The sequence below is a fragment of the Mixophyes fleayi genome, chromosome 2 (genome assembly GCF_038048845.1).
Source record: "Mixophyes fleayi isolate aMixFle1 chromosome 2, aMixFle1.hap1, whole genome shotgun sequence".
Taxonomy (NCBI): domain Eukaryota; kingdom Metazoa; phylum Chordata; class Amphibia; order Anura; family Limnodynastidae; genus Mixophyes; species Mixophyes fleayi.
The window spans coordinates 373,697,142-373,707,438 of record NC_134403.1 but is presented as its reverse complement, the minus strand read 5'-3'; positions in this window follow the sequence as shown (position 1 = coordinate 373,707,438).

The window sequence follows — 10,297 nt, the reverse complement described above, 5'->3', positions numbered from 1 at the left end:
AACAAGTTAAAAAACACCCAAAACAACAAAATATATGAGAAAAGAATAATCAAACAATAAAAACCACAGTAACCAGAATTAAATATACCAAATAGCCTAAAACAAACAGTCATGTATATTATGAATAGAAAATAAATAATTATATTACAAACAGCAAAACATATTCTTTATTAAGTCACAACATCAAGACAATGGATCCTTCTGGCCCTGAGTTATAACAAAATGTTGCTCCGATCACCAGCAATGGTGGTTTCTGATCACTTGTGATTGTCCCTTTACCTAATTACATATCATCCACTCACGACCGTGTCCTTGGCTGAAGCTTTTCCATAACCATCCTTCCGTTGGGCTCCTGCCTATAATTCTTACCACATAGCTTCACCGAGAAATGGTGACACACCACCAAGACGATTCCGGGACCCAACACAGCAAGCAGATTTGACCCCCTTAAATCTGTACAGCCCACCACACTCTGTCTTCTCCACACCATCTGAGATCCCAGAGCACCAGATATATAACCAGATCTGTCTAATGCACCCCATCTGCGTTAAACAGGCATCCATCACCCCCTTCCAATTTGATTGTTAGATTTGGCATGCCTCTAGCAGCTCCTTGCCATTATTTCTAACCACATTACTATGGTGTTGGGGAACGTCACCCATAGCCCAGGGCCTGGTTATCAAATAGGCTTTTTGGAGGGCACAATTTTTGTGGGGTAAAGAATTGTGACAGGGAGAGGTATAAACTGAAATAAATTTTAGAATATAAGAGAATAGATGAAGTGTAGTAAGATTTTAATCTTGACGTATTCCTGTGGTAAAGGCCGAAGACGATGAGTCATCCATGGGCGGGCGCTTGAGGATAAGCGAGTAGGAGAGACAAGGATGGCGACAATGAGACAGCCTCCTCCCCGTCCACCCTCCGTAGCGCTCGTTCCTGTCTATGTTCTGCTATACAGTTCTGAGTGACACAGATTGCCCCGATCCTTGTACAAATCCAGGTGGAGCTGAGTTTTGAAAACACTTTGGTGTGTGTGTGTCTGTTTCTGTGTGCGTGTGTGCAGAGGCAGAACTAGCGAGCTGTGGGCCCCAGTGCTGGTAGGTGGGGAGGAGGGAACCGGGGCCCCCAAGCCTCTGGTCTGAATTACTAGGACATTGGGCCCATGCTCGTACCACTCTATGCCCCGTATGCCTAGGCACCTAATTACCACCTCACCTCTGATGAACCCCAACTGCCTCAAATCTGGTCTGACACCACCTGACGTGCTGCCCAGAATACATAAGTGTCCCACAATCCACACCAGAAAATGAGCCGAATCTGAAATATTATAAACAGACATATAATAACTGGTTACCCCACACGCCCTTAGAATCACCATTTCCTTTACTCTTCTCCTGCATACCCCGTTGTTGTATCTATGCCACACTCAACCCCACCAGACCCCTTTTTCTGGGTCATACTTGAATCAGTTTCGATCTCCACTCTTTTTTTATATATTCAATCTTATGGCACCTAAACCAAAGCCACATTAGGTCACCGTTATCTCTTTGACCTCAGGGAACCTTCAATATCAACCCCTCAGGGGACATTTTCCTTTGTCGTTTCAGGGCATCACCCATGTACCTTAGAGCATATTGATTCCAGGCATCAGCGGTTTTTTGTTTCATATATAATAATTCTTATCAACCAAATCTTTCTGTACTCTCGACTTGTCTCCTGTTACACCCCCCCTCACGTCTTCCATCATATCCTTATAAAACCAGCTGGGGTCTGACATAGCGAGGGCATTCCCATCCCCCAATTTGTCACTCAACCCCCACCTGGCTGCTTTTGTTGAATGGGACCCATATTCTGTCCCCGTCATACAACGTCTGAACATGGATATGAACTGGAAGCGATGCAGAAAACTCGGTCCTCATCCGGCGGCAGTGGCCCTCACATGTGTGCACACTCCCGCAAATGAGCACACCTGGCATTCTAGTATTGCAAACACACATATCCACAACTCTAATTTAGATTAATACCAGGTGCAATGTCTCTCCCCTTTCCTGTGTATCACTCCACTGCAAACACTTGTGACTGGTTGTGGATCTGAATATCAGTTCATCCACCTTCAGTGCCCCAAAAAAGCCAATGAGAGAGTGAAACAAAATAACTTCACATCCAGAGGAACATATTTTCTGTTAAGTCAGATGAGTCATAAAGATTACATAACAGTGCGACATCTGATACTTCCCCAGTGAGGGTTAAGGCAGCAATTTTAAAGTATTACCAAGTTGTCGCCACTAATCCCGTTTTATCTAAGGAATTGACACCTCCTCCTATGTCCCGCTTTACACAAGGACCAAGTGACTGGACAGAGAGGATGTTGCCTTGGTCCTAAGACAGGTGCCTTCAGATATACAGGATCCATCAATTGTCAGTTTATACAGACAGGATCAACGCTTACGCCCCCTAAGAGGGGCTCATATCTAATATCTGTTGTGTATATCATACAGTGTCCTTGTCCTAAACATTACGTTGGGATATCCACCCACATGTGTAGAGAGGTAATTGCTGTATAAAGCGTTTTTCTTCAGACGTACATGACTTCTCCGCCTTACCGGTGGGATACACAATTTTGGGTCTATTTATGACCCTTCGGTTTTTTCCGTAGAAACTTTTCAATCCTCATCGCATAGATGCGGATTGAAAAGTTTCTCATATGTATTAAAAATCAACACAGGAGCGGCTGTTCCGAAAAATGGCTGCTCCTGTGAAGTGTTTCACTTACCTTTCACTTGGGTCTTCTCTTCTCCTCCCTCTGCGGTGCTGATCATCCCCCTTTCAACCCCTGTGCGCATGCGCCAACCAGTAAACTCGGGCATGCGCACAGAGATCCCTGACTTAAGGAAACTGAGGCATGTGGCAGGGAGGGATCATGTGATCCCTCCACACATGCGCTGTGCAGCTCTGCTCTTCGGAACAGAACTTTTTTCAGTGAAATGTTTCACTTATGTTAATGTACGCCAGCTTCAGATGCCGCCAGCTTCACATGGCGCCAGCTTCAGATGCCGCCAGCTTCAGATGCCGCCAGCTTCAGATGCCGCCAGCTTCACATGGCGCCAGCTTCAGATGCCGCCAGCTTTACATGGCACCAGCTTCAGATGCCGCCAGCTTCACATGCCGCCAGCTTCACATGGCACCAGCTTCAGATGCCGCCAGCTTCACATGGCGCCAGCTTCACATGGCGCCAGCTTCACATGGCGTACATTAACATGTAAAAAAAGAGAAAGATTTCACCGGCCACACTTTCATACATAGCGTTATGGGGAGTCCTCAGAAAAACGCTAATAGATGCAAAGCAGCAGATATCTGAGATATCTGCTATGATGCTACTATAATGCCTACTGATTCACTGGTAAATCCCCGAAAACAAGTGTTTTCAGGGATTTTCAAGGGGGGATTACTTTGATAAATAGGCCCCTTTACCTCTTACTCCAATTGATCAGATACCACCACTAAGAACGGGCAACATATTGTCACAACGTGAAGCCCGATGGATTTATTGGTTTAATATTTTAATCTTTAATGGACTTAACATGAAATTACATATAAGAAAACAGGAGAGCTCAAGTTAGTGTAAAACTCACTGCGACCCCCATCTACCCTCCATTCTCCCACCTCCATCATGTGTACTGTAATGGAATGTAAGCCTTGTGGCTAAGATCAAGTATGATCACTAGAAAGTCACAGCCAAATAGGAAGTACAATCGCAATTAAACAATAAATCAAATAACTTAACAAGGAATTACATAGCTCTTGTTTTTTGCATTACATCTTTTATTTACATACATTAAGGTTCTTATGTAGTTATGTGTTGTGTTTAATTCTGTTTATTTTGTTTTCTATTGTTCTTCTCATGTATTTTGCTGTATGGATGTGTTTCCATATCATTTATTTGGTGTTTCTTCTTGTTCTTTTCTCAGTTGTACTTTTAGATATATACTGTATGTGCTGCTTTATGTTAACTTATAGGTTTTATATTGATTATTTAGCATTTGTCAGTGTATTCGTTAATTATATTTATTTTTAGTGTTGAAACTTTCGTGAACAAGTCCATTTTTGTTTTATAGATTTACTCGAATTATCTATTTCGCATGCACATGTCGCCAATCAGATTGATCTGTTTATATTGCTATTTAAGCCTTTGTGTCAGGTTAATAATTCTTCTTCTATGAATTTAATTTATATGTACTTTTTTTTTTTGCTTTATCTTTGTGATATTGAGTTACTTGACAAAGCCGCTGAAAAAAAAATCAGTCTGATTGTTCGAAAAGACCGCCGACTCAGTGTTCGAATGATAGCTGAATCAGTGAACATTGACAAAGACACCGTATGGAAAATTTTGCGTGAGGATCTTAACATGACAAAGGTTTGTGCAAAGATGGTCCCAAGGGTTCTCACACCAGAGCAAAAAGAACGTCGCAAGGAATGTTGTGTTGACATTCTGTAGCTACTTGACACAGATCCAAACCTGTTTCATAAAGTAATCACTTGTCATGAGACCTGGATCTTCCAGTACGATCCTGAAACCAAAAGACAGTCAATGTACTGGAAAACACCGTCATCACCAAGAATGAAAAAAGCTTGTCAATGAAAGTCAAAATTCAAAGCAATGCATATTGTTTTTTTCAATATCAAGGGTGTAATTTTGGAAGGATGGGTTCCAGGAGGCACAACAGTTAATCAGCATTATTATAAGGGAGTTTTGCAAAAGCTGAGAGAGAGTCAGAAAGAAATGGCCGCAACTGTGTAAAATGGTTTCTTTCTTCACCAGGACAATGCGCTGCTCACACAGCACTTTCTGTGAAGCAGTTTTTGACTGACAGACACATTACTACACTTGAACATCCTCCATATTCGCCCGATTTAGCACCTTGTGATTTTTATCTTTACCCAAGAGTTAAATAAGTTCTTAAAGGGACACATTCTGAGTCAGTTGATGCTGTAAAGAAGAAGACGTCAGATATGTTGAAACAAGTGACAGAAATTGATTTGCTCCATGCCTCCGACCAGTGGAAAACAATACTACAGCGATGTATTAGTGCAAATGGAGAGTATACTGAAAGGAACAAACAGTAAATTTGTAATACCAATAAATAAAGGCAAGTTATTTAATCAGTCTCATCATTTAATAGACATACCTCGTATAAATGAAATGCGCATGCAGTTGTATTAAAAACTGGGTCATGCTTATTGTTGGAAAGTGCATGATCTGAAACTGAGATGCTAAAATAAAGTACATATTTAGCACATGGTATATAACAAGAATGCAGACTTGTTGTAACGGCTTCTGTTACAAGCTGGTGTGTGTAGCGGCGTAATAAAAGTGAAATACATTTTCTAAATGCTGTGGTTACATATGTAAATTGTACACAAGGAACTGGGTCACCCTTTAAACAAGTTAAGCACTTTTGTGAGTTAGACTTACATAGAAAAGTAACGGTGCGCAGGTGAAGGGTTTAGGGGTGTGTAGATCCAGGAAATAAGTCACAAAGTAATGTCCACGTTCTGGCTGACAACGACATCTGAAAACATAAAGACAATCACAAACAGAGAGGGAAACAGAGGAGGGAGGATGGTTTTTGGGGGTGGAAGAGGGGGGGGGGGTTCAGGTGTGGGAGCTCAGGACCCAGGATCTCTTGAGACCAACCAAGGCACCAAGTGTGGGTGAACATGGATCTATGCCATGATCAAACAACTCTGGGTGAGGTGGATTGTACAGACTTATACCTCACATAATCAGTGAATTCTAACCAACTGCACCATGTAGCACACTATGCTTCAAATTTATCGCCAGAGAAGAGGATAATGTCATCCATACTTCTGTACTACTCTAACCTGGCAACACATTCTTTAAATGTAGGAGGGTTGCGGGACTGCCAATGAAGCGGGATTACTGCCTTAGAAGCACAGCTGAGTCAATTTAAAAGAGATTTTTTTGTATTGGAATTTTGGCAAATCAATCTTATGAAGGAGCCAAAAAAATGGAGTCTCCGGAATTTCCCCTCCCAGTCTGGTTTTTGAAATGGAGAATACACCGGTCCAGAAGTCACGCAATTAAGGGCACTCCCACCAAATGTGAATAGATGTGCCCACGGCTTCACCACACCTCCAACACGAATTAGCGACCCCAGGGCAGATTCGCACCAAAAGATTTGGGCAGCGCTACCATCTGATCAACACTTTATATTGGGTTTCCAGGCCCATTACGCTAATTGAGGAAGCCTGGATGGCACAAAAGGCGTCTGTCAAGTCAAAAAAGATGGAGATTATGCGCTCACCTCCTGGTGGTTGCAGGAGCTGCAAACAGGACCAGGGATCCCTCCCTAGTAGTACAATAACAGGCAAAGATTATCCTGTGCGCTCACTGGCTAAATGATTTAAATAAAAATAATTTTATGTTTTATGATGTACCGGATATGTGGTGTGGGTACCTCTATTATAAACCATTACTCTATGGCAAAATAACTTGTTTATTGGTCCCTATACATAGTAAGCTGAAAGAGATGAATCCACAGTAACCCTGATCCATAGTAAGAGGTGCGGAGTTACCAGCCCAAGTGTACCAGCACAGGAGTACAGTAGCAGTGACAGTTACCCAGAAGGAATATGGTTCTGAGCGTCATAAAGGAGTTCAGTGGTGGCAGCATTGTAAGCCCCTCCTAATGCGGCAGGAGGGCGCATTTGGGATACCGAAAGGGAACGGTGGTGAAGTAAGCCCAGCCGGTTCCCAGCAACAACAGACAGGGTGGCGTAGGTGGTCCATCCTGTCACAGAAAGACTAACCCATGTGTGGAGGATGTAAGCTTCTTACCCAATGTGCCTCGCTATTTTCCAGTGAGCGGTGCCATATGCCCACTTTTGGCTCAGACCTCTGCTGAAATGTGTCAGCTGTCAGAGTTGAACGGGAGGTAAGTGGGATAATCTGCTGGTCATTGAAAGTCGCAGTCCTCAACTAGGGGATCCACTGGGTTGAGAAGGCAGAGGTGCAGGTGAAGTCATGTATTCTAGACTTGGAGTGGAATATGAGGGATCACAATGGGCTCAGTGGAGCAGCTGCAAGTATGGCGCCAGTATGGTGTTCACGCCAAAATCGAGCTCCAGCAAGATGCCCAACAGATAGTTGGGTTGGAGGGCTCCTCAGCAGTCGAGAGTCCTCTTAAGTGAAAGCTCCTCTGCTTCTGGAGATGAATCTGCAAATTATATGTAGTATCGTGGTCTTCTGTAAGAGGTGTGCACAGCTAAAAGATCCAGCCATATAGAGCCTTCACAAAGCATGTGCGGCTATCTTCGCTTCCAGGCCACACCCCCAGATTTTTAGTTTTCTGTAGGTTCTGCCCACTTACTGTAGGCCACAGATACAGGTGAAGAGATAGATAAGTCCTTCTGTTTAGCATGTGATTGTGTTGTGAATGTTGAACCTTTGGTTGGTTAAGTGTGAAACAAATTCAGTAGTCGGCCTTGTGTCTCTGTTACTTGTGGTTTTACAACTATAACATTTGGTGCTTTTTTTATTCTTATTGCTGATGGTGGAGAGCCAGACTTTTTCTTGGGGCTGGTTTTGGATAGGTGGCTTGACACCAATTTGCTTTAGAGATTCTGTGTTGTTCTGAAAATGACTTTTGCTTTGGTTGACTGAAGTGTGGACAGAGAGTCACCCTTGAGAAGTATGTGCCAATGTCTACTGATAGTATTGCTCACTTTGCGGTGAGCAAAGTTTGTGAATTGTGTTATGAAAGGAGTGAATGTTTTGTTGTATTTCTTGTTTTTTTCCTGCATCTTTATGATAGCTAAGGAGTGAGTTCCTATCCTTTGCTGTAGTTATTTCTGGTGCTTTTTTATGATATTTTTGTTATATCCTTTGTTTTCAAATTGGGTCTCAAGAAACTGGCTTTGTTTTTCAAGTGTGGTGAGTTGTGAACAATTTATGTTATTATTATTATTATTATCATTTATTTGTTAGGCGCCACAAGGTTTCCGCAGCGCCGCACATAGTACAAACAGTAGACTATACAGGGTATAACAGTACAGAAGAAAAAACAAAAACAATGTTGAGCCTTCATAAAGCATGTGCGGCCCAGGGGGATATTGTTTAGCGAGTTTTTGTGGTGGTTGCTAGTCGCCAGAATTTTATTTTTAATGATGGTGATTTCAAGATCAAAAAGAGTAACCTTCTGTTTGCTAGTCACTGAGATAACCTCCAAGTTTCTGTCATTCATGTTAAGGCTTTCTATTAATATGGAAGGAGATTCTTCCTCACCAGATGAAAATGACGTCATCTACGTACCTCCGCCATAGGACTAAGTTCGCGACCAGCTCTGGGTTGGAATCACATGGTTTTGTTCTTCCCACCAGCTCATAAAGGGATTAGTGTAGCCGGGCGTGAACTTTGTTCCCATGGCTGTACCTAGTACCTATAAATAATGGGAGTTTTCAATCCAGAAATGGTTATGTGTGAGTATGAATTCTATGCTATCTATGATGAATTTGATTTGTTCTTGTGGTAGGTTATTAGCTTTTCCATAAAGAATCTAATGCTTTCTGTGCCGTGCTTGTGATTTTTACCGGTGTATGTGATTTAACATTGCTTGTACCTGTGGTGTAGTGTGTTGCCATTTAATTTGGTCCAGTATTGGCAGAATCTGGTGTCCTTAAGATAAGATTTTTGTTCCTGTACTAGATTTTGTAGGTAGTAGTAGTTTTTATTGAGTATGACCAGGCCTCCTCTGTCTGCTGACTTAATGACTATACTTTGGTTGGAGGATAATTCCTTAAAGGCATTTCTTTGCTTGTTTGTTAAGTTTTGTTTTTAGTTTTGTTTCATTTGCTTTTATTTTTGGTAGGTCGTCCTCAACTAATCTTTGGAAAGTAGAGATATAATTACCATTTACGTAGGATGGGTAAAAGTGAGAGGCGGTTTGAGATTTGCGTGAATATAATTATGAGGGCTAGTTTGTTCAGTAATTTGCCAAGGAGTTTTCAGGAAATCTCTCTTAAGTGTTAGGTTCATGGTGAATTTATAAAGGTCAATATATGTTTGCAATTTATTTAATTGGCTGTTCGGTGAAAACTTTAGTCCTTTGTTTTGGAAAGATACATTGTTGTCTTTGAGTTTCATATTGCTTAGGTTAAATATTCCTACGTTTCCTGGGGGGTTGGTGTGTGTAGGTGTTTGTTTCTTGGATGTTTATATGCTTTTATTTTGCCTCTCTTCTTGTTCATGGTGTAGATGATTAAGTCATTTTTCATTTCTTAATTTCAATTATTTTATTCTCAATTCTTTTTAATTTCTTACTATTTAGTATTTCTAAGTCCTTCAACTCTTTATCTTCTTTTAAGAGTTGGAGGTCACTGTAGAGTTTGTGTATATCGTTGTCTAGTTTTTCTAGTTCCAGTTTACTTTGTTTAATATTAAGTGTCAATGTGTGAAAGTCAGCCCTTGTCAAGTATTTGATTCCATTCTTCCATGAACTCTGTATTGTCTGGATTGTGTGCAGATAGTTTATACCTTTTGGTATTATTGTGTTTTGCAGATAGTGTTCTAATGTAATGGCGTCTCAGCAATATTTACTTTCAGTAGTGAGTGCTTTCTCTAGTTTGAGAAATGTGTCACAGAAGTTGTGTTCAATGCGGAGGTGGTTATCGGTCTCTGAATAAATTAGAGGAATTATGTTCATTTGATTGTTTCTTCCTGATATAAGGGTGTCTGCCATGTTGGTTAAGCTGGTGAGCAGGGCCGCCATCAGGGGGGTAAGGCCGGTACTGCTGCCCGGACAGACAAGGGGGCCCGGACAGATGGACTGTCCGGGCCGACTCTCTGTCCTCCCTGATGAAGTCCTCATTGCACGGGCCCCCCCAGAAAACAAACAAACAATTCAGCCGACTATTGAGACAGTGGAATGCACCGGCCTGTGCGTTCCACATAAGACAGGAAGTTTGGGTTTTGGAACGCATTTGCGCTCCAAGCACCAGAACCGAAGACGCTCGCCCACCGCTACATACAGAAAGACCGCTGACCACCACTGATAGCTACCATCAAAAGTAAAGAACTGCTCTTCAAAGAGCATTAAAGGTATTTACATATTACACTTACTTTACTTACATCTCACACACTTCTCACAGACACCAGCACTTGTATTCTGCGTACCTCCCAGTACCATACTACACACATCCAGCATTAGCCTCCCAATATCATCCACACTGTAGGCACTTACTCTATTACACTATTATATTCATCTGCAAAATACCACTT